This window comes from Mirounga leonina, unplaced genomic scaffold, assembly GCF_011800145.1.
Source record: "Mirounga leonina isolate KUSES-001 unplaced genomic scaffold, KU_Mleo_1.0 Mir_173, whole genome shotgun sequence".
Taxonomy (NCBI): Eukaryota; Metazoa; Chordata; class Mammalia; order Carnivora; family Phocidae; genus Mirounga; species Mirounga leonina.
In genome coordinates, this window is record NW_023270447.1 from 53260964 (window position 1) to 53285755 (window position 24792).

The following is a 24792-nucleotide window of genomic DNA, read 5'->3' on the forward strand; positions in this document are numbered from 1 at the left end:
GGTTGAAATACATTGAATCTTCTGAAAACTAATATGACTTTAATAAATGTATCTTTGTTACCATTCCTTAGACTAATTTCTTCAGTGTGGGCTGATGGGCTGGTAAGAATAGGAAGAACATTCTTTTTTTTTTTAAATTTTTTTTAGTGAGAGAGAGAGAGCGCGCGCGCACAAGAAGGGGGAGGGGAGAGGGAGAAGCAGACTCCCTGCTGAGCAGGTTGCCTGATGTGGGACTCGATCCCGGGACTCCAGGATCATGACCTGAGACGAAGGCAGTCGCTTAACCAACTGAGCCACCCAGGCGCCCTCTTTTTTTTTTTTTTTTTTTTTTTTTAAGATTTTATTAATTTATTTGTCAGAGAGAGAGAGAAAGCACAACCAGGGGGAGCAGGAGACAGAGGAAGCAGCAGGCTCCCTGCTGAGCAAGGAGCCTGATGCGGGACTCGATCCCAGGACCCAAGCTGAAGGCAGACGCTTAATCAACTGAGCCACCCAGGCATCCCAGGAAGAACATTCTTAACTAAAATGTTTCTTTTGGAAATAAGATATAGCATTAAAAAGATCTCTAGCCCATTAAAAAGAATTCTAGTTCATCTAGCCCCCTGTAGAGTTAGGGAGCAGATAGATACTGAAGCACAAATGGATTAAATGTAATAGGTGCTAGAATGTATAAAGTATGGCATTCTTAGTCCTTTGTGTATCTAGTTTTACATCATTAATTATGTGACCTTGAGCACATTAATCTCTCCAAGGCTGAGACCTTTAACTCATAAATCATTGAAATTGAAAAGGGAAAGTCAGAAAGTGGGAGAAAATGCTAGGGTCCCCCCACCCTTTTTTTAAGTGAGGAGCCATTGAAGGAAAATTCTTTTAAGTATTTCATTATTAGATTATTCTGAGAAGTCAGGTAACGTAAGAACTGAGAATAGTCTTGTGGAGACCCAAGAAATTATTTGGCCCTGGTGAAAGCAGTTTCAAAGGAATGGTAGGGAGGCAGAAGCTAGATTGCAGTGAGTTACAAAGTGAGAAATTTTAGATAGTGAGATAGATATTTCTAAAGAAGTTTGGTTCTAGGGGAGGGGATGAGGAGGTTTTAGGGTAAAGTATTATATGTGGTCAAGGGAGAATTTTTTCAAGACAGAAGAGACATGAGCATGTCTATTGCCTGAGAAAAAAAAGAATCAGAGAAAGAGGTTGAAGATACAGGAGATAATAGAAAGAACAAGATCCTTAGATGATTGTGAGGTGACAGGGTCAAGAATATTCATGAGGGGATTGGTTTTACTTTATTTTTTTAAAGATTTTATTTATTTGACAGATAGCAAGAGCAGGAACACAAGCAGGGGGAGTGGGGGAGGGAGAAGCAGGCCTCTTGCGGAGCAGGGGCTGGATTCCAGGACTCTGGGATCACAACCTGAGCCAAAGGCAAACACTTAACGACTGAGCCACCCAGGTGCCCCGAGGGGATTGGTTTTAGAGAAATAGAAAATCTCTATCGAAAATGGAGGAATGTGTAATGAAGAGCGTGGATGCAGGTGGTTCGGTGTTGAAAGCATTCTTTATAGACTTTTTGCTCTGTAAAGTAGGCACTGGAGTTTACTTAAGTGGTTTTTTAGAAGTTGTGGGGGAAGTGGTGGGAAACAGGAAACCTTCAGTGGTAAAGATTGAAATAGCTAATGTAGAGAATGGGTGAAGTCTATTTGGGAAGTACTAAGAGAAGTTGTGGGTTCTTGATCATGAAAATGACATAAGTAAACCAGTTTTTAAGAAGATTAAAGATAGTTTAGATCCATAGGATGAGGCAAGACTGGTTTAAGAGTAATTATAGGGGTGCCTGGGTGGCTTAGTCGGTTAAGCATCTGCCTTCGGCTCAGGTCATGATCCCGGGGTCCTGGGATCGAGCCCCACGTCAGGCTCTCTGCTCAGCGGGGAGCCTACTTCTCCCTCTGCCTCTGCCTGCCACTCCCCCTGCTTGTGCTCTGTCAAATAAAATCTAAAAAAAAAAGGTAACTATAATTGTGTATTGAATGGTGTGCACTGATATATACTAGTCTTTCCCTAATTGACATATACATATTCCCTTTTTTACTTTTTTTTTTTTCCCCTTATTAACTCAGTTTAGCTAGGCTGAAAACCCATGAGTATGGAGACCATGTCCTCTTGTTCACTTAGTGTCCAGCACATAGTAGGTTCTCAAATAATATTTGTAGAATGTATAAATCCATGAATGCTCATACGCTAGATGTTTTCATGGAACTCTTGGATATTCTGCCAGAAATTTTTTATTTTTATTATTTATTTATTTTTAAGATTTTATTGATTTATTTGAGAGAAAGAGCGAGTGAGAGCACACAAGTGGGGGGAGGAGGAGCAGAGGGAGAGGGAGAAGCAGACTCCCCGCTAAGCAGGGAGCCCGCCTTGGGGCTGGATCCCAGGACCCGGGGATCATGACTTGAGCCCAAGGCAGATGCCCAACTGAATAAGCCACCCAGGCGCTCCAGAATTTTTTTAGATTAAATTTTTAGATTAAAAAAATAATTACTTGGGATGCCTGGGTGGCTCAGTTGGTTAAGCGTCTTCCTTCGGCTCAGGTCATGATTCCAGGGTCCTGGGATCGAGTCCCACATCAGGCTCCCTGCTCGGCGAGGAGCCTGCTTCTCCCTCTGCCTGCCACTCCTCCTGCTTGTGCTCTCACATTCTCTTGAGCCCTCTTTCTCTCTCTGGCAAATAAATAAAATCATTTTATTTTTTTAAAATGTTATTTATTTATTTATTTATTCATGAGAGTCAGAGAGAGAGAGAGAGGCAGAGGCAGAGGGAGAAGCAGGCTCCCTGCCTAGCAGGGAGCCCGATGCGGGACTCGATCCCAGGACCCTGGGATCATGACCTGAGCCGAAGGCAGACGCTTAACCATCTGAGCCACCCAGGCGCCCAAATAAAATCATTTTAAAAAAATTACTTGATATTCAAGGAAAACAGTATGAATGGGTAGGTTACAGAAGAAAGTATAAATTATACAAGTAATAATAATATATACAGTAATAATTGTAGTATATTTAATTCATGTAGAAGCTTGTGGAGCTTGGCAGATAGTTAGCAGTCAAATGTTAGTTATTGTTTTAATATGTTCCCAATTATTAAATGATATTTGCAGCACTGTTTGTAATAGCAAAAAATCGGCAACTTTATTGTCCATTAGTTGGCTAAAGATTAAGTTATATAGTTATATAATGACGATAATATGTAGCCATAAAAAAAAAAGAGATGGTTTTATATATTGAAATGGAAAGATGTCCTGTGATTTATTGTTGAATGAAAAAAGCTTGTTGCTACCAAGATTAAAAGATTTTATTTATTTATTTGTCAGAGAGAGAGAGAGCACAAGCAGGGGGGGTGGCAGGCAAAGGGAGAAGCAGGCTCCCCGCTGAGCAGAGAGCCTGACGTGGGACTCGATCCCAGGACTCTGGGATCATGACCTGAGCTGAAGGCAGCCGTTTAACCCACTGAGCCACCCAGGCGTCCTGTATAATTCCATTTTTAAAAGGAGAAAATAGCACCTCCCATTATATGTTTACCTAAAATACAATTTTTTATGTTTAGATATGTACAGAGATGGTTAGGAATGATAGTAAGCTTATTTCTCTAAGGAAAGGTGGAAGGAATTTGACTTGTATTATTTACTTTTTATTTATTTATTTATTTATTTAAAGATTTTATTTATTTATTTGACAGAGAGAGAGACCGTGAGAGAGGGAACATAAGCAGGGGGAATTGTGAGAGGGAGAAGCAGACTTCCCACTGAACAGGAAGCCCAATGCGGGGCTCTATCCCAGGACTCTGGGATCATGACCTGAGCGGAAGGCAGATGCTTAACGACTGAGCCACCCAGGCACCCCAGTATTATTTACTTTTTAATAATGAAAAAAGTCAGTAAATAAAAGTTATTATATGGTCATTGTAGGATATTTAGATCATGAAAAGAAAATGTTAAAAATCCTTGTATTCAGTCCATCCAGCATTAACCACTTGTAACTACATTTTTATAACCTTTATTCCTATGCATTTATAATTTGTGTATATATATTTTTAATTGAAGTATACTTGATATATAAGTTTCAGGTGTAGAACACAGTGATTTGCAAATTATCTGTATTGTCATATACTCACCATGATAAGTATAGTTACTGTCGCCACACAAAATTGTTACAGTATTACTGACTATATTCCCAATCCTGTACTTTCTTCCCCGTGACTTATTTATTTTATAATTGGAAGTTTATATCTCTTAATTTACTTTACCTGTTTCAGGTATCCCTCCACCGTCTCCCCTCTGGGGATCATTAGTTATTATTTATGAGTCTGTTTTTCTTTGTTGTTGTTTATTTTGTTCAGATTCCATATGTAAATGAAATCATAAGGTATTTGTCCTTCTCTGTCTGACTTATTTCACTTAGTATAATGTCCTGTAGTATAATGTCCATGTTTTCACAAATGGCAGGATTTCATTCTTTTTCATGATTGAGTTAATATTCCATGTGTATGTACATCACATCTTCTTTATCCATTCATCCATTAGTGGGCACTTAACTTGCTTCCATATCTTGGCTGTTGTAAATAATGTTGCAGTTTTTTTTTTTTAAAGATTTTATTTATTTATTTGACAGAGAGAGACACAGTGAGAGCAGGATCACAAGCAGGGGGAGAGGGAGAGGGAGAAACAGGCTTCCTGCGGAGCAGGGAGCCCGATGCGGGGCTCGATCCCAGGACCCTGGGATCATGACCTGAGCCGAAGGCAGACGCTTAACGACTGAGCCACCCAGGCGTCCCAATGTTGCAGTTTTGGATTAGTGTTTTCGTTTTTCTTTTCCAGAAGTGGAATTACTGGATCCTCTGGTACTTGCATTTTTAATTTTTGAAGAACCTCTATACTGTTTTCCATAGTGATTGCAACAGTTTACACATTCACTAATAGTGCACAACAGTTTCCTTTCCTCTACACCCTTGCCTTGTTATTTCTTGTCTTTAGCTATTCTGACTGGCGTGAGGTGATTTCTCATTGGGTTTTGATTTGTGATTAGTAAGCATCTTTTCATGTTTCTGTTGGTCATCTGTATGTTTTCTTTGAAAACATGTCTATTCAGGTCATCTGTCCATATTTAAGCAGATTATATTTTGGTGTTGATTATTTATTTTGGATGTTAACCCCCTATTGGATGTATCATTTGCAAATACCTTCTCCCATTCAGGAGGTTGCCTTTTTGTTTTGTTGATGGCTTCATTCTCTGAAAAAGCTTTTAGTTTGATACAATCCCCGTTTATTTTTGCTTTTGTTATCCCTTACCTGGGTAAACATATCTAGAAAAATATTGCTAAGGTTGATGCGTAAGAGATTACTGCTTGTGTTTTATTAGGAGTTCTATGGTTTTAGGTCTTACATTTAGGTCTTTAATCCACTTTGAGTTTATTTTTGTGTATGGTGTAAGAAAGTGGTTCAGGGGCGCCTGGGTGGCTCAGATGGTTAAGAGTCTGCCTTCGACTCAGGTCATGATCCCAGCGTCCTGGGATCGAGTCCCGCATCGGGCTCCCTGCTCCTTGGGAGCCTGCTTCTCCCTCTGCCTCTCTCTGTCTCTCATGAATAAATAAATAAAATCTTAAAAAAAAAAAGAAAAAAGAAAAAAAAAGAAAGTGATTCAGTTCCATTCTTTTGCCTGTAGCTTCCAGTTTTTCCGCCACCATTTATTGAAGAGATTGTCTTTTCCTCATTGTCTGTTTTTGCCTTCTTTGTCATAATCATATAAGCGTGCATTGGTTTATTTCTGGGCTCTCAATTCTGTTCCATTGATCTATTTGTCTGTTTTGTGCCAGTACCATACTGTTTTGATATACATTTAAAAATGGTCATGAACATTTTCTTATTATTTTTCTTTTTTTAAGATTTTATTTATTTATTTGACAGAGACACAGCGGGAGACGGAACACAAACAGGGGGAGTGGGAGAGGGAGAAGCAGGCTTCTTGCCGAGCAGGGAGCCCAATGCAGGGCTTGGGATAATGACTTGAGCCGAAGGCAGATGCTTAATGACTGAGTCACCCAGGTGCCCCCTTATTGTTTTTCAATTTACTTTGTCTACCTAGTGGTCCATTGTGTAGATATGCCATAATTTAATCATTACCATTTTAAAAGATAGATTGTCAAATTTTCTTTACCTAAGAAGCCTACAGAGTCCTTTGAGAGTGAACCCAATCATAATGAGTTTGGTACGTATGTAGAGTAACCTCTGGTCATCTGGTCTGTTTCAAGGATATTCTCTAATTGGGAGACCTGGCAGGCAAGAAGATTGGTCTGGGACTTCCACTCTGACATAGGCCTCATATTCATACTGTTTCCCAGAATGAAGTCAATTCCAACTCACAGGAAACTGAGTAGATTATAGGCCCTTTATTCTAGTATTGGTGGGGCGGGGGGGGGGGGTGGTGGTGGCTGGTGGCTGGGAGGGCTCAACTATATGGTTGGACCAGAATTTAACTGTTTTCAGAAGGGTTGGAAGTAGATTGTAGTTTGAAAAGTTAACTTGGTCCTTTGGAGAGGTGTTTAGAGAGATTTTATATTTTTATTACTAAAACTAACAGTAATCTTGCTTCTCCTAATAATAATAACTGGTATTTGTTGAGTGCTTACTATGTACTAGGCCCTGTTCTAAGGAGTTGATGTAGATTACCTCATTTAATCTTTACAGTTACCCTATTAGGTAGTGCTCTTATTACATGATAGCCTAAAATGCTGTTCTGTGAAAACACATTCTGAGCAGGTACCGAGCACTGATTAGTGTAAATGGGTGTTCTGTCATTTGGTTCCTTCTAAGCGTACTTCTTACCGTGACAGACAAGCTCCAAGCCCCTCAATTTTTGGTTTCTTTCTAGCTTTATCTTCTGTTGTGCTGTTTTGTACTCTTTTTCTTGGCACATGCTGTACTCTTTGGTCACGTTTGCCTTGTGAATTGAAGCATTACCTCCTTTGCGAATCCTTTTATGTATGTATGTATGTAATCTCTGTGATCAAGAGTTACATGCTATACTGACTGAGCCAGCCAGGTGCCCCTTGTGAATCCTTTCTCTTACTTCAGTCTTCCCCTCCCACATGTGAGTTATTTACTCCTTTATGTATCCCTGTAGCAATTTTTTTCAAGCTGTTTTATATTTTTTATAAGTTCAGTTTATCTTTCCCCCTTATTCTGAAATTTTTGTACGGAGAGAGTTTGTCACTTTGAATCTTTGCATGCCTTTTCTTCTGTTAACTAGTAAGTCACATATCTGTACCTCTATCTAAGACCCATCGCTCCATTTGTGCACTAGCTCCCATCCCCTTTATTGATACTATCCATCAATTATTCCAGCAATTTTCCCCCTTCCACTTGGCATCATCAGTTTCCCCCTTTTACTGGGTCATTTCCATGAGTACACAAATACGTTGTAATTGTTCGTCTTCAGGGAAAAGATATTTCTTTATTCCACATCCCCTCTGAGTTACGCCCTTCCAGCTACTCAAGTTTCTTGGTTTTCTTTTCTTTTTTTTTTTTAAGATTTTATTTATTTGACAGAGAGAGAGACAGCGAGAGAGGGAACACAAGCAGGGGGAGTGGGAGAGGGAGAAGCAGGCTTCCCGCTGAGCAGGGAGCCTGATGCGGGGCTTGATCCCAGGACCCCGGGATCATGACCTGGGCCGAAGGCAAACGCTTAACGACTGAGCCACCCAGACGCCCCAAGTTTCTTGGTTTTCTTTATAGCAAAGCTTGTTATAAGAATTGTCTATACTTGGGCACGTGGGTGGCTCAGTCAGTTAGTTGAGCCTCCAGCTCTTGGTTTTGGCTCAGGTCATGATCTCATGGGTTGTGGGATCCAGTGGGGCTTCATGCTCTGTAGGGGGTCTGCTTGAAGGTTCTCTCCCTCTGCCCCTCCCCCCACTCACACATGCACATGTGTGCGCTTGATCTCTCTCATAAATAAATAAATCTTAAAAAAAAGAATTGTCTGTACTTGAAATTTGCAGTTCACTTATTCCCATTCTTTTTTTTGAGACTGTCCATTTTAATTTGTAATTTTTTTCATTTAATATATGATTTCTATCTTTCATTGCCATTAATATGTTCCACAGCATCATTAAAATATTTTTTTTATTAATGTATAGTTGACACATTATTTCTTGAACTCAGAGTGGTCTTTTCTCATTTATTGCTATATCAAAATAGCTGTTTTCAAGATCACCAATATCCTTTACAGTTGGTTAGTTCTTAAGTTCTTATCTTACTTGGCCTTTCAGTATCATATGACATGGTTAATCATTCTTTTCTTCTGGAAATGCTTTTTGCAAATGGCTCCCGGGTCAATCAGTACTGTTCTACTTCTCTTTCTGCCTCATTTGAAGATTCCTCCTTATCTCCTTGACCTCTAAATTTTGGAGTGCCGAGGCCTTAGTCCTCCGACCTCTTCTTTTCCCTGTTTTCCTTTGCTCTCTGTGCTATCTCATTCAGTTTCATTGGCTTTAAATAGCACCCAGGATCGAGTCCCACATCAGGCACCTTATATAATCCCAGCACCTTATATAAAGTAACAATTTTGCATAGGTTCCCAATCCTTATACTCTTTTTTTTTTTTTAAGATTTTTTTTTTTTTTATACATGAGAGACAGAGAGAGAGGCAGAGGCAGAGGGAGAAGCAGGCTCCCTCCTCAGGGAGCCCCACGCAGGACTCCATCCCAGGACCCCGGGATCATGACCTGAGCCAAAGGCAGATGCCTAACCATCAGAGCCACCCAGGCACCCCCTATACTGTTTCTTACAGTTATGTTTCTTAATAGCACTTACTGCCATTTGATATACTATATATTTACTGGTTTGTGAGAACAAGGAGTTTGTTTTGTTCACTGCTGTATCCCCAGTGCCTAGATTAGTGCCTGTCTCATATTCTTGCTTCCATCTCTTGACTCCTTCATCCTTTTCACCTCTGGCCTGATTGTTATATAAAGATACATTCTTCAGTCTTTTTTTTTTTTTAATCATTTTATTTCTCGCTTTTGTTTCAGAAATTTGTCAGAGAGCACAAGCCAGGGGGAGAGGCAGAGGGAGAAGCAGGCTCCCTGCTGAGGCCAGGGAGCCCGATTCGGGGCTCAATCCCAGAACCCTGGGATCATGACCCAAGCCAAAGGCAGACCCTTAACTGACTGAGCCACCCAGGTGCCCCTAAAAAAATTTTTTTAGGAAATAAAACCGTACCAATACAGTTGAAATTCTTTATAACTGCTCCTCCCATTTCATTTCCTACCCTCTTTTCCCAGTATTAATCACTATCTAAATTAGATATATAAATGTATACCATTCCTATGTTTATTTTATACTTTTTATCATGCATTTATCTGTAAACAGTGTATATTGTTTTAAGACATATAAATAGAAATTGTAATATTAGATGTCTGATAACCTGTTTTTTTTTTTTTTTGGTTTAACATTGCTTTTGAGATTTGTCAGTGCTAATAAGTATAATACTCTGTTAAATGCTGTTTAGTAATATCTTGTATGAATACATCATAATTTATCTGTTTTCCTATTATTGGTCATTTAGATTATTCCCATTTTTTAAAAGATTTTATTTATTTATTCTTAAGAGACAGAGAGAGAGGCAGAGGGAGAAGCAGGCACCCCGCTGAGCAGGGAGCCCGATGCGGGACTCGATCCCAGGACCCCAGGATCATGACCTAAGCCGAAGGCAGATGCTTAACCATCTAAGCCACCCAGGCGCCCTATTCCCAATTTTCTGTTATTTTTTTATGAGTATGCCACCATTTATCTTTTCTCTGATTGTTGGACATTTAACTGTTCCCAGTATTCAGTGAAGATTTTATACATGACTCCTTGGGCACACATTTGAGAGTTTATCTATATACCTATAAGTGAAACAACTCATTTTTAACTGGATATTGCTAAAGTACTCTTCTAATTGGCTGTACTATTTTACATTTATGCCAATAGAGCATTAGGGTTCCTCCTCCTGTACCTTTCTACCAACTCTTGATATTGTTAGATTTTAAAAAAATTTGATTCTCTCTCTTTTTTTTTTTAGAGAGAGAGAGAGCAAGCGTGTGAGCACGTGAGTGGAGGGGGAGGGGCTAAGGGATAGAGAGAATCTTAAGTGGGCTCCATTCCTTGTGCAGAGCGCAGCCCAGGGCTCAGTCTCATGAGCCTGGGATCATGACCTGAGGAGAAATCAAGAGTAAGATGCTTAACCAACTGAGCCACCCAGGTGTCCCTATTTTTCTCTTCTAAAAAGTCCTTTTGTTTGTGTTTTCTCTCTCTCTCTTTTTTTTTTTTTTAAGATTTTATTTATTTATTTGCAAGAGAGACAATGAGAGACAGAGAGCATGAGAGGGAGGAGGGTCAGAGGGAGAAGCAGACTCCCCGCCGAGCAGGGAGCCTGATGTGGGACTCGATCCTGGGACTCCAGGATCATGACCTGAGCAGAAGGCAGTGGCTTAACCAACTGAGCCACCCAGGTGCCCCTGTGTTTTCTCTTATTACTAATAAGATCAAGCATTATTTCGTGTTTTCTGGTCATTTGAATTTCTCCTTTTATGAACTGCCTATTTTAGGGGGAGGTGTTCTTTCTTTTCCTCTTTAAAATTGACTTGTAAGACTTCTTTATATATTTTGAATCCTTTATTGGGTATATGAATCACAGATATATTCTCTAAGTCTATATAGCTTTTTTCACCCTTTGTTTATAAAGTCTCAAAATTTAATCAGATTTTTTCATCTTTGTGTTTTGTGCTTTTTTTTCATCTGATTTATTTTCTTCTAGAAGTTTTACAGTTTTGCTTTTTATATTTGGGTATGGATCTAATTTTATTACTGTTGTATAAATACATACAACCAGTTGTCCAAGCACACCTTTTGAAGTCTGCATCCCAGAAGTCACCAAATGTTTTCTGTAAAGGCCTATATAACAAACATTTTAGGCTTTATCAGTCAAGAGGCAAAATTAAAGATATTATGTAGGTACTTCTATAACAAGGAAGAGAACAAATTTCTGCAATTTTTTTAGATTTCTGCAAATTTTAAATAAAATTTTTATTAAGTTCAAGATAGAGTAATAGTACTTTAAAAAAAAAGATTATTTATTTGAGAGAGAGAGAGAGAGAAAACAAGCAGGGAGGAGGGGTAGAAGGGGAGAGAGAGAGAGAGAGAGAGAGAGAGAGAGAAAGAAGCAGACTCCCTGCTGAGCAGAGAGCCTGATGTGGGGCTTAATCCCAGGACCTGGAGATTATGACCTGAGTTGAAGGCAGACGCTTAATTGACTGAGTCACCCAGACGCCTGTAATAGTACTTTTTTGATAATACAGATCAACTAGTGAGAAGACTGGAATTCTTTTTATTGGGATAACATTTTGGGGGGGGGGTTCATAGTGTTTCTCATTATCAAAGTCAGTTGCAACTGTTCATCTGTTAATACTGATTTGTAATGAAACTTTACTTATTTCATCTTTGAAAATGTGTTTTCATCCTGACAGGTACTGCCAAATACTGATATCAGTCCATTGAGTGTGTGCTTTTTTAATTTAGCATATTCATTGCTTGGAAAGCATTTATAGAATTCCATTAGATTCTTGTGATATTTTTGCCCTTTTGCATGTCGTTACATTGTAGATTAATCACTTCTGATTGAAAATTAGGTGGAAACTCCTCAATTAGATGGAGTCTTTGCACAGTTAAAAGGACTTTGAAATACGGAAATTTCCTTTCTGCTTGTACCAAGATCTGAAAAACATTGCTGGAACTATAGTTTGCTTGGAAAACATAACTTGGAAATTTGTGTTGGAATGGAGATACGGCTTCTGGTTTTAACTTTTGACAGCACAGGAAATGTATAAAGCAGCTTGCCATTATGGGTGATTCAGATAACATTAGTTGTTGTTGAAATGACTTTACCATAAGATGTTTAGCATAAGTGCTATTTTGTAATTTTGGGTTGAGTTCATTAAGAAACACTATGGAGCCTTCAGCAAAAGCTGATTTCCAAAGCCATTTGGTGTTTGACAGTAGTGGTTGAAGGCTGTTCTTTTTCAGAAAAATTTCAATCTTGTCCTGAACTCAATTGTAATAAAGTGTTTCCATTGCTAAGCCATCAAACCTCTCTGTAGTAAGGTAATTCAAGATATTCAGCTTCTGTTTCTGAAAAAAAAATTCACAGAACTGATCATTGTAAAGTCTACAAGAGTAAATGACACTACTGTCTCACTGATACATGATAGATTCAAATATTTTCTGTAAAGTACTGCTGATGAATAAGACAATGAATAATCATAGGCTTTGAAACGCCTCACAAAGGGTAAATTTGTCCAACTAAACCTTTTTTTCTGCTCCATTACAAATTTTTACCAACAGTGGTGGTAATATGTATTAGATTCCACTTCCAGTTGTAGTACATTTATGTTTTCTCAACCTCTTTGAAAATACTCTTGTAGGGGCGCCTGGGTGGCTTAGTCAGTTAAGTGTCTGCCTTCAGCTCAGGTCATGATCTCAGGGTCCTGGGATCAAGCCCCGCATTGGGCTCTCTGCTCAGTGGCAAGTCAGCCTCTCCCTCTGGCTCTGCAATCTCTTGCTTTCGCTCTCTCTCAAAGAAATAAATAAAATCTAAAAAAAAAAAAAAAGAAAATATTGCCTCCCAGCCCCTGGTAGCTATCATTCTACTTTCTTTCGTTCTTCTTTTTTTTTTTTTTTAAAGATTTTATTTATTAGAGAGAGACATTGAGAGAGGAAACACAAATGGGAGTGGGAGAGGGAGAAGCAGGCTTCCTGCTGAGAAGGAAGCCTGATGTGGGCTTCTGGGATCATGACCTGAGCCGAAGGCAGACGCTTAACGACTGAGCCACCCAGGTGCCCCTATCATTCTACTTTCTTCCAGTGAATATGACTGCTCTAGGTAACTCATGTAAGTAGAATCATACAATATTTGTCCTTTTGTATCTGGCTTACATCATTTAGCATATCTTGAGAATTCATCCATGTTGTAGCATATGTCAGAATTAATTTCTTTCTTTCTTTCTCTTTCTCTTTTCTTTCTTCCTTCCTTCCTTTCTTTCCTTTCTTTCTCTCCTTCCTTCCTTCCTTCCTTCCTTCCTTCCTTCCTTCCTTCCTTCCTTCCTTCCTTCCTTCCTTCCTTCCTTTCTTTCTTTCGATTTTATTTGTGAGAGAAAGAGAGAGAGAGCACAAGCAGGGGTAGTGGCAGGCAGAGGGAGAAGCAGGCTCCCTACTGAGCAGGGAGCCCAATGCGGGTCTCGATCCCAGGACCCTGGGATCATGACCTGAGCCGAAGGCAGATGCTTAACCAACTGAGCCACCCAGGGGTCCTGATTTTTCCTTCCTTTTTAAAGCTGAATAATATTCCATTGTATGTATATACCACATTTTGTTTATCCATTCATCTGTTGATAGACATTGGGTTGTTTGCACCTTTTAGCTATAATGAATAATGCTGCTATGAACATTGATTTGCAAATCCTGTTTGAGTCCTTGCTTTAAATTCATTTGGATATATATCCAGAAATGGTGTTGCTCAACCATTTGCATTCTCCTAGTATATTAATATTGCTATGTAACAATCTACCTCACAATTTAAGTAACTCAAAGCAACAATGATTTATTATTTCTTAAAATTCTATGGGATAACTAGGTACTTTTTGTGCCTGGGGTCACTTGTGTGACTGCATTCATTTGGTGGGTTGGCTGGAGCTAGAGTACCTAAGATGGCATCACTCACATGTTTGGGCCTTGGTGAGGACAACAAGGAAGTGGGCCTTCTCTCTGCTCACAATGTCTCCTTATTCAGTGTGGCTTTTATTACTTTAGGTGACAGCTGAGTCCCAAGAGAATAAAGACAGAAGCTGCAAGACATCTTGAGGCCTAGACTCCAGGACTCACACATCAATTTCACCACAATGTATAGGACAAAATGTACAAACCTAGCCTAGATTCAAGGGATCGAGAGAAATAGTCTCTAAGTCTTGTGGGAAGATTAGTCAGGTTAATAATTGGGGCCATTATTAAAATGATCAGTCACACCTAATAACCTAACAGCTGTTCCATAGCAAAGGAACCTTGAGAAATGGGGAAGGACTGCCATTTAGGGAGCCAAATGTACTTCTGGTGAGTCTTAAATGGGGTGGCTTGGTATTATGTTTTAACAAGTAAGGAGACGTGGGTTTTTTGAGCTTGGTTATTTGCAGGAACTATGTTGTACCATGCAGGGTTTTTTGTTTTTAACTGTTGTATGGTTAGCTTTATTTTTATTTATTTATTTTAATTAATTAATTAAATTAAATTAAATGCGGGGCTGGATCCCAGGGCCCTGAGATCATGACCTGAGCCGAGAGCAGACGCTTAACGACTGAGCCACCCAGGCGCCCCAGTATGGTTAGCTTTAAACTGACGCAGCTTGGGCAAGAAAGCCTTAGTTGACATAGGCAGGTCATATCAGCTTTAGTATGCGGGCTGTTTTAACTTGAGAGTTGCAGCTGGCCTAGAATTGTAGGCAAAGCGCTAAACAGGGATTTGATTTTTTAATTTTTTAAAATTTTTATTTATTTTAATTTTTATTTTTTTAAGGAGAACAGATTTTTAAAAATTTATGTTAATCACCATACATCATTAGTTGTTTTTTTTTTTTAAAGATTTTATTTATTTATTTGAGAGAGAGAATGAGAGAGAGCACATGAGAGGGGGGAGAGTCAGAGGGAGAAGCAGACTCGATCCCGGGACTCCAGGATCATGACCTGAGCCGAAGGCAGTCGCTTAACCAACTGAGCCACCCAGGCGCCCCATCATTAGTTTTTGATGTAGTGTTCCATGATTCCTTGTTTGCATATAACACCCAGTGCTCCATTCAGTACTTGCCCTCTTTAATACCTGTCACCAGGCTGACCTATCCCCCCACCCCCAATTTTTTTTTTTTTTTTTAAGATTTTACCCATTTATTTGACAGAGAGCATAAGTAGGCAGAACGGCAGGCAGAGGGAGAAGCAGACTCCCCGCTGAGCAGGGAGCCTGACGCGGGGCTCTGTCCCAGGAACCCGGGATCATGACCTGAGCCGAAGGCAGACGCTTAACCGACTGAGCCACCCAGGTGCCCCGGGATTTGATTTTTTAAAGCTTTTTTGGGCATAACAATACTTAATGCTTTTATTGATTTCTTGAGCCAGGCCTGCAGTTTTAAATGCAAAGATGTCTAAAATTCCAAATGTGCTGTAGAGTAATTAATGACTAAGGCACTAGACTTAAATTGTTAATTCCATATCTAGACAGTGCTAAATCTCTTTAGGTTAAAAGAGGGTATTTGGGAGGGCTTACTTTGTAACTATGTAACTTGTCATCACTCTCCCCATCTCCACCATGTGGTCTCAAGTATTTTTGGATTTAAATATGTGAGCTCTTAACTGGTAATTTTAGTGACTGAAAGTAGATTTCTTCATAAAAAGTTAGCTTGTTAAGGAACAAATAAAAATGCATGGGTGGATACTTTATTATAGAGAGAATAATATTATACTCTTGATTCTTGGACATGGTTTGAAAAATCTGCTTTGGTCTCCCATGTCAGTACAGGAGCAATGGGAGAATGAAACCAAATAAAGGAAGACAGAGTGAATAAGGTAGAGGAAGAGAAGTCTTCTTAGAGAAAGAGCGACATCTTGTATACATATAAATATTTGAGGCTACATGGTTTGGGGGGAAGTAATGACAAGTTATGTAATTACAAAGTTAGCACCCCAAGTATCCTCTTTTGACCTAAAATGATTTAGCACTATCTATCTAGGCCTAGAAATAGCAGTTAAAGGCTGGAAGCTGTGTCACTGTGTTCTCACTATATATGAAAATGAGGTCTTGAAGGCTATATAGTATGCTATGTTATGGCTGGCTATAGGATAATTTATTTGCGCATTCATCTATCTGTGGACATTTGGGTGATGTCCAGTTTTTCTCTATCAAACGTTGCTTCAGTGAACACTCTTAACATATCCCTGAGATACAACAGTATTGAAATGAGGCCAATTAATAACTCTACAATGACCTCTAAGTGTACAAGTTAAAGGAAGAGTCCTTTGTCTCTCACTTTAAACCAAAAGTTAGAAACAATTTTAGTGAGGAAGGCATGTCAAAAGCTGAGATAGACTGAAAGCTAGACTAAGAGCCAGTTAGCCAAGTTGTGAATGCAATTAAAAGTACTACTTAGTGAATACACAAATGAAAGGATGATAAGAAAGCAAAACAGTCTAATATGGAGAAGGTTTGAGTATTCTGGATAGAATATTATTTCCTTAAATCAAAGCCTAATGCAGAACAAGGCCCTAACTCTCTTCAATTTTATAAAGGCTGAGAGAGGTGAGGAAGTTGCGAAAGAAAATTTTGAAGTTAGCAGAGGTTGGTTTATGAGGTTTAAAGAAAGAAGCTGTCTCCATAAGATAAAAGTGCAAGGTGAAGGGGCGCCTGGTGGCTCTTTTGGTTAAATGTCTACCTTCTACTCAGGTCATGGTCCCAGGGTCCTGTGATTGAGCCCTGTGTCGTCGTCCACGTTCCCTGCCCAGCAGGGGAGTCTGCTTCTCTCTCTCCTTCTGCCTCTCCCTGCTCATGCTCTCTCTTTTGCTCACTCTCTTTCAAACAAATACATACGTACATACATACATACCTTAAAAAAGCAAAAAGTACAAGATGAACCAGCAAGATGTAGAAGCTGCAGCAAGTTATCCAGAAGATCCAGTTTAGATAATTAAGGAGGGTGGCTACACTAAACAACAGATTTTCGGTGTAAATGAAACAGCTTTCTATTGGAAGAAGATGCTGTCTAGGACTTTCATAGCTATAGAGGAGGAGTCAGTGCCTGGCTTCAAAGGACAGGCTGATTCATGCTAGGAGCTAATGGTAGCTCATGATGACTCTAAATTGAGGCCAGTTCTCAGTTACCATTCTGAAAATCCTAGGTCCCTTAAGAATTATGCTTAATCTACTCTGCCTCTGCTCTATAAATGGAACAACAAAGCCTGGATGATAGCACATCTGTTTACAACATGGCTCACTGAATTTTTAAGCCTACTGTTGAGACTTACTGCTTAGAAAAAAAAAAAGATTTTTAAAAATATTACTGCTCATTGGCAATGCATTTGGTCACCCAAGAGCTCTGATGGAGATGTACAGTGAGATGAATGTTGTTTTCATGCCCGCCAACACAGCATCATCTATTCTGCAGCCCATGTATCAAGGAGTAATTTTGACTTGTTGTAAATCTTACTATTTAACAGATTTTGTAAGGCTATAGCTGCCATAGATAGTGATTCCTCTGATGGATCTGGGCAAAGTAAATTGAAAACCTTCTGGAAAGGATTCACCATTCTAGATGTCATTGAGAACATTTGTGATTCATGGGAAGAGGTCAAACTGTCCGCAAATACATGAGCAGGAGTTTGGAAGAAGGTGATTCCAACTCTCATGGATGACTTTGAGGGGTTTAAGATTTCTGTAGAGGAAGGAACTGCAGATGGGTGGAAAGAGGAAGAGAACTAGCAGAGGAGCCTGAAGATGGGACTGCATTGCTGCTACCTCATGATAAAACTTGAATGGCTGAGGAGTTGCTTTTTATGGATGAACAAAGAAAGTGGTTTCTTGAGATAGATTATACTCCTGGTGAAGATGCTATGAAGATTGCTGAAAGGACAACAAAGGATTTAGAATATTACATAAACCCAGTTGATAAAGCAGCATCAGGGTTTGAGAAGATTAATTTTGAGAGAAATTCTGTGGATAAAATGCTATCAAAGAACATTGCATGCTATAGAGAAATCATTTGTGAAAGGAAGAGTCAGTTGATGCAGAGGCAACTTCATTGTTGTCTTATTTTAAGAAATTGCCTCAGCCAACCCATCCTTCAGCAACCACTACCATCATGAGGCAGAAACTGTGGACATTGAAGCAAGACTTTCCACCAGCAAAAAGATTACGACTCACTGAAACCTTGGGTGATGATTAGCATTTTTTAGCAATAAAGTACTTTTAAATTAAGGTATGTATTTATTTATTTTTAGATATAATGCTCTTGCACACTTAATAGATGACAATATATGGTAAACATTAAGTTATATACACAGGGAAACCAAAAAGTTCATTTGACTCGCTTTACTGTAATATTTGTTATTGTAGCAGTCTGGAACGGAACCTGCAGCATCTTTGAGATATGCCTGTATGCAGTTTGCTCTTTGATTTTGTTTATGATGCTTTGTTTTAGAAAAGTTTTAAATTAGAGTACAGTGAAATCTTTCCATTTTTTTTCCTTTATAAACTTCTGGATTTTGTGTCTTGTTGAGGACAGATTTTTCTTCACCCCAATATTATAACAAGATTTCCTCTTAAATACTTAAAAAATACTTTTAGAACTTTTTTCTTTTAGCTCTATAATCTCTCTGAAATTTATGTGTTGAGTGTAAGGAGGTAGATATGTTTTTTTCCCTCAGATGAATTGCCTGTTTTTTCAGCATCATTAATGAATTATAAATAGTGTTGTAACAGTATTATAAACACTGCTGTTTCTAGAATGTCCTTTCATTGATCTGTAAGTGTTCCTATACCAATATACTGTTTGAATTCAATTGATTTAAAAATTTATATTTTTAGGGGTGCCTGGGTGGCTCAGTCGTTAAATGTTTGCCTTCGGCTTAGGTCATGATCCTGGGATCCTGGGATCGAGCCCCACATCGGGCTCCCTGCTTGGCGGGAAGCCTCCTTCTCCCTTTTCCACTACCCCTGCTTGTGTTCCCTCTCTTGCTGTCTCTCTGTCAAATGAATGAATAAATAAAATCTTTAAAAAAATTTTTAAAAATAAAAATTTATATTATTATAATTGGTAAGGACATTTCCCCTCATTGTTTTCCATTTTCAAAATGTTCTTGCCAGGTGGCTCAGTTGGTTAAGCGACTGCCTTCGGCTCAGGTCATGATCCTGGAGTCCTGGGATCGAGTCCCACATCGGGCTCCCTGCTCAGCAGGGAGTCTGCTTCTCCCTTTGACCCTCCCCCGTCTCATGCTCTCTCTATCTCATTCTCTCTCTCAAGTAAAAAAAAAAACAGAAAACTTGCTATTTATGTGACTCTTCTCCACATGAATTTTGGAATCAGTGTGTATGTCATGATCCACAAAAAATCTTGTTGGTTTTTTTTTTTTTTATTGGAATCGCCTTGAATTTAGAGACTCATTTGGGGGAGGAATTTATATCTTTACAATATTGGGTCATCCCATTCAACAGTATGGTATGACTAGTCAGGTCTTCTATTTTCTTCTGCAGTTTTCTAGTTTTCCTTATGTTGATTGTGGTGAGTAGTAGTGAAAAGAATGGGTTCTAGTGCCATGCTACTTGGGTTCAGTCTCTGCCAAGTTTGGGCAAATGAAAAACCCTTTTTGTGTTTCAGTTTCCTCATCCATGAAATGGGAGTAATAATAACTAATTAGGGTTATTGTGAGGATGAAATTAAGACATGTTGAGACATGTAAGTTAACACATGTAGTATGTTAGCTAACGTTAAGTATATATTTAGGTATTTTATAGTTTCTGTTGTTTTTGTGAATAGGGTCTCATATTTAAATCTCATTTTAGGGCACCTGGGTGGCTCAGTTGGTTAAGCAACTGCCTTCAGCTCAGGTCATGATCCTGGGGTCCCGGGATCGAGTCCCGCATTGGGCTCCCTGCTCAGCGGGGAATCTGCTTCTCCCTCTGACCCTCCCCCCTTTCATGTGCTCTCTCTCTCATTCTCTCTCCCTCAAATAAATAAATAAAATACTTCTTTAAATTGGTTATCTTTGGTATAGAGGAAAGTTCATGATCTTTTTGTTCATGTTTTGTTTTTCTAAATTCTCGCATTCTCTAGGTAATCATATATTTTACAATGAATTGTTTTAGCTTTCAATATATTTGCCTTATTTATTTATTTATATTTTGGATCATTTTTCATTGACTAGGACTTCCAATACAATGTTGAATAGAAGTGATGATAAAGGACATTTTTTTTCATGACTCTTTAAATGGCTTTGATGTTGATTTATGAAAGTTAACCCTCTATAAAGCTAAGGGCTTTGTGTGTTTGTTCTTATTTTGTTAACTAGTGGGTTTTGAATTTTTATTAAATTACTTTTATTATACAAATAATAAATTAACATTTTTATTACAAAAGTTTGGAAAAGTACAGAAATTATGGAGTATAGGGAAATTATAAAGCATGGAAGTTCTTTTGTATGCTGCTCTACTATTATTCCTCTCTTTCTGTATATAACTGTTATATTTGGTTTCTATCCTTTTAATTCTTTTGTGATACCTTCATATACATTTAATGTGTACATGTGTACATATACTTTTATTTAGTTTTATAAAACTAGGAGTTAGATTTTCATTTAGCAGATATTAAGTACCTATCATGTATCAGGCATTAACCTTCTTTTGTTCATTCAACAAACATTTCTTAAATGTTTCCGAAGTGCCAAACAATGTCTCTGGTGCTGTGGTATATCTGTGAAGAAAAAGAATAGCTCTGCCCTCAGAGCTGATATTCTAAAGGTGCAGACAAGAGAAAGGAAGGGAAGGAGGAAGGAAGGAAGGAGCCAAGTGTTGATAAATGGTGTGAAAAGTTAAAGCAGGATAAGAGAGGAGAGAGGTTGGGGTGCTGTTTTATTTATTATTTTAAAAAATATCTACTTTTTAAAAAGATGTATTTATTTTAGAGAGAGAGCACATGTAAGCAGAGGGAGGGGCACAGGGGAGAGAGAGAGCAAGAAAGAGAGAGAGAATCTCAAGCAGACTCCGTGCTGAGCACGGAGCCCGACGCAGGGCTCAATCCCAAGACCCTGAGACCATGACCTGAGGCAAAAGCAAGACTTGGATGCTTAACCAACTGAACCACCCAGGCTCCCTAAAAATTTCTGATCTGCTAACAGTGTCCTTTTCTATTTTGAGTCTGTCATGATTTTATTCTCAAACAAAACCAAAACAAAATATAACCACAAAATTTTTTTATTTACATGTGATTTTTGGTATGAAAGTAGATAAATCCATATGTTCAGTCTTTCATCTTAAGCCAGAGGCTCCTTTCCTTGTCTTTCTTTGCACATTATTCTTCCCAGTTTCTGCTAGCCTGACTTTTTTTTTTCTTTTTTTAATTGAATAAATTTGGCATGTTGTAACATTGTGTAAGTTTAAGGTGTAAGGCATGTTACTTTGATACATTTATATATTGAAATATTGCTGATATAGTGATGTTTATCACATTACATAATTATAGTATTGTCTATATTCATTATATTGTGCATAAAATCTCTCTGACTTGTTCACTGTTCATTATAAGTTTGTACCCTTAAACACCATTCCTCTTAACTCCCACCCCATCCCATCCCCTGGCAACCACCATTTTATTCTCTTTTTTACGGGTTTAACTTCTTTAGATACGACATATAAATAATACCCTACAGAACTTGTTTTTCTCTGTCTGACTTATCTCACTTAGCATAATGTGCTCAAGGTCTATCCATTTTGTCCTTTCTCCTGGCTAAATAATATTCCATTGTGTATATATTGCCATATTTACTTTATCCATTCATTCATCCATTTTTGGGCATTTGGGTTGTTTCCATATCCTGGCTTTTATGAATAATACTGAAATAAGCATGGGTGTGTGTATTTCTTGTCAAATTCCTGTTTATATTTCCTTTGGGTATATACCCAGAGATGGAAATGCTGGATCACATGGTAGATCTATTTTAAATTTTTTGAGGAATCTCCACATTGTTTTTCATAGTAGTTGGACCAATTTACATTCCTACCAACAATGTTTAAGGGTTTTCTTTTCATTTTCACCAGCACCTGTTGTCTCTTGTCTTCTTGATGATAGCAATTCTTTTTTTTTTTTAAAGATTTTATTTATTTATTTGAGAGAGAGAATGAGAGAGAGAGCATGAGAGGGGTGAGGGTCAGAGGGAGAAGCAGACTCCTCGCTGAGCAGGGAGCCCGATGCGGGACTCGATCCCAGGACTCCAGGATCATGACCTGAGCCGAAGGCAGTCGCTTAACCAACTGAGCCACCAGGCGCCCTGATGATAGCAATTCTAACAGGTGTGAGGTAATACCTTATTGTGGTTTGGATTTGTATTTCCTGGATAACTATGATGTTGAGCATCTTTTCATTTGTCTGTTGGCCATTTTGATATTCTCTTTGGAAAAGTGTCTATTTAGTTCTGCCCATTTTTTAATTGAATTGTTTTTGTTGTTATTAAGTTGACTGTGTTCTTTATATATTTTGGATATTAACTCCTTATCCAATATATGGTTTGTAAAAATTTTCTCCTGTTCTGTAGGTTGTCTTTTCATATTGTTCTTTCTTTTTTTTTTTTTTTAAAGATTTTATTTATTTATTTGACAGAGAGAGACAGTGAGAGAGGGAACACAAGCAGGGGGGATGGGAGAGGGAGAAGCAGGCCTCCCGCCGAGCAGGGAGCCCGATGTGGGGCTCGATCCCAGGACCCTGGAATCATGACCTGAGCCAAAGGCAGCCACTTAACCGACTGAACCACCCAGGCGCCCCTCATATTGTTATTTCTTGGGCTGTACAGATGCTTTTGGGTTTGATGTAGTTCCATTTGTTTTTTTGCTCTTTTTTTTTTTTAAGATTTTATTTATTTGAGAGAGAGAACATGCAAGGAGGGGAGGTGCAGAGGGAGAAGGAGAAGCAGACTCTTTGCTGAGCAGGGAGCCTGACACGGGGCTTGATTCTAGGACCCTGGGATCATGACTTGAGCCGAAGGCAGACGCTTAACTGACTGAGCCACCCAGGTGCCCCTCCAATTTCTTAATACATGTCTTCATTGCTATAAACTGTACTCTCAGAATTGCTTTTGCTGTGTCCCACAATATTTGATATATTATATTTCCATTTTCAGTTGTGTTGGGATATCTTTTTTCTCTTTTGATTTTTCCTTTGACCTAATTGTTTAGATGTGTCTTTTTTAGTTTCCACATATTTGTAGATCTTTTCACTTTCCTTTTGTTGTCGATGGCTAGTTTCATACTATTGTGATCAGAGAAGATACTTGGTATGATTGCAGTCTTAAATTTGCTAAGATTTGTTTTGTAGCCTATCATATGATCTATCCTGGAGAATGTTCTGTGTGCACTTGAGAAGAATGTGTATTCTGCTGCTGTTGGATTGAATGTTCTGTATGTCTATTGAGTACATTTTTTTTAAAGTTTTTTTTTATTTGTGAGAGAGAGAGAGCACAAGCAGGGAGAGCAGCAGGGAGAGGGAGAAGCAGCCTCCCCACCAAGCAAGAGCCTGATGTGGGGCTCGATCCCAGGACCCCGGGATCATGACCTGAGCCGAAGGCAGACACTTAACTGACTGAGCTACCCAGACACCCCAGTACATTTGTTCTTAAGTGTGGTTTAATTTCAGTATTTCCTCTTGATTTTCCCTCTGGATGATCTACCGATTGCTGATAGTGGGGTATTGAATTCTCCTATAATTATTATATTGTTGTCTGCTTTTCCCTTAAGATTTGTTATTATTTGCTTGATATATTTTGTTGCTTGAGTGTTGGCAGCACACATGTTTATGATTGTTATATCTTCTTGATGAACTGACACCTTTATCATTATATAATGACTTTATTTTGAAGTCTGTTTTGTCTGATCAAAGTATGGCTATGCCTGCCTTCTTTTGGTTTCACTTTGAACCTATGTGGGGTTTTTTCATTTGTTTGTTTTTAACCTATGTGTGTCTTTAGTGCTGAACTGAGTCTCCTGTAGGCAGCATATAGTCAGGTCTTGTTTTTTTTTTTTTAATCCATTCAGCCACTCTGTGCCTTTTGATTGGTGAGTTTAATCCATTACCTTTGGGGGTTATTGATAGGTAAGGATATACTACTGTCATCTTTTTTGCCTTCTGGTTATTTTGTTTCTCCATTGTTTCCTTTTCCTTCTGCTTATGTCTACCTTTGTAAGTTGGTGGTTTTCCATGGTGATTTGTTCAGTCTCTCCTTTTTTTTATGTTTGTATCTCTGCCATAGATTTTTGCTTTGTGGTTATCATGAGGTTTACATAAAACATTTCATAGATAGGGCAGGAGGAGTGGCAGTGGCCAGGCAGCCCAGCTTCAAGAAAGATTTCTGCCCCTGTGGCTGCAGGCACCTGGTGCACACCTGCCCCACCACGATACTCAAGAGGAGGAAGGTCAGCTCCACTGAGGGGGTGACAAAGGAGGAACCCAAGAGGAGGTCATCAAGGTTGTCAGTTAAACCTGCTCCTGCAGAAGTGGAAACGAAGCCAAAAAAGGCAACAGGAAAGGATAAATCTTTAGACAAAAAAGTGCAAAGGGGAGAAGGGGAGCAAAGGGAAAACAGGCTGAAGTGGCTAACCAAGAAATGAAGACTTATCTGCAGAAAAATGGAGAAACTGAAAATGAGGAGAGTCCAGCCTCAGATGAAGCAGGAGAAAAAAGCCAAGTCTGATTGATATCATATACCATGTCTTATCAGTGGTCCCTGTCTCCCTTCTCGTACAATCCAGGGGAATATATATATATTTTTAAGATTTATTTATTTTAGAGAGAGAGAGAACATGTGCACATGCAAGTCGGGGGGAGTGGCAGAGGGAGAGAATCTTCAAGCAGACTCTGCACCTAGCAAGGAGCCTGTTTTGGGGGGAGGGGGGCTGGGTCTCCTAACCCATGAGAT

At 38.9% G+C, this 24792-nt stretch overlaps 1 protein-coding gene and 1 pseudogene across 4 annotated transcripts in view; both read left to right on the top strand.

Annotated features, from left to right (window-relative positions):
• NRDC (nardilysin convertase) overlaps nt 1-24792 on the top strand; it is a 101166-nt gene that overhangs the window by 5247 nt on the left and 71127 nt on the right. The window lies entirely within an intron of this gene.
• LOC118020368 lies at nt 1502-24567 on the top strand (annotated as a pseudogene).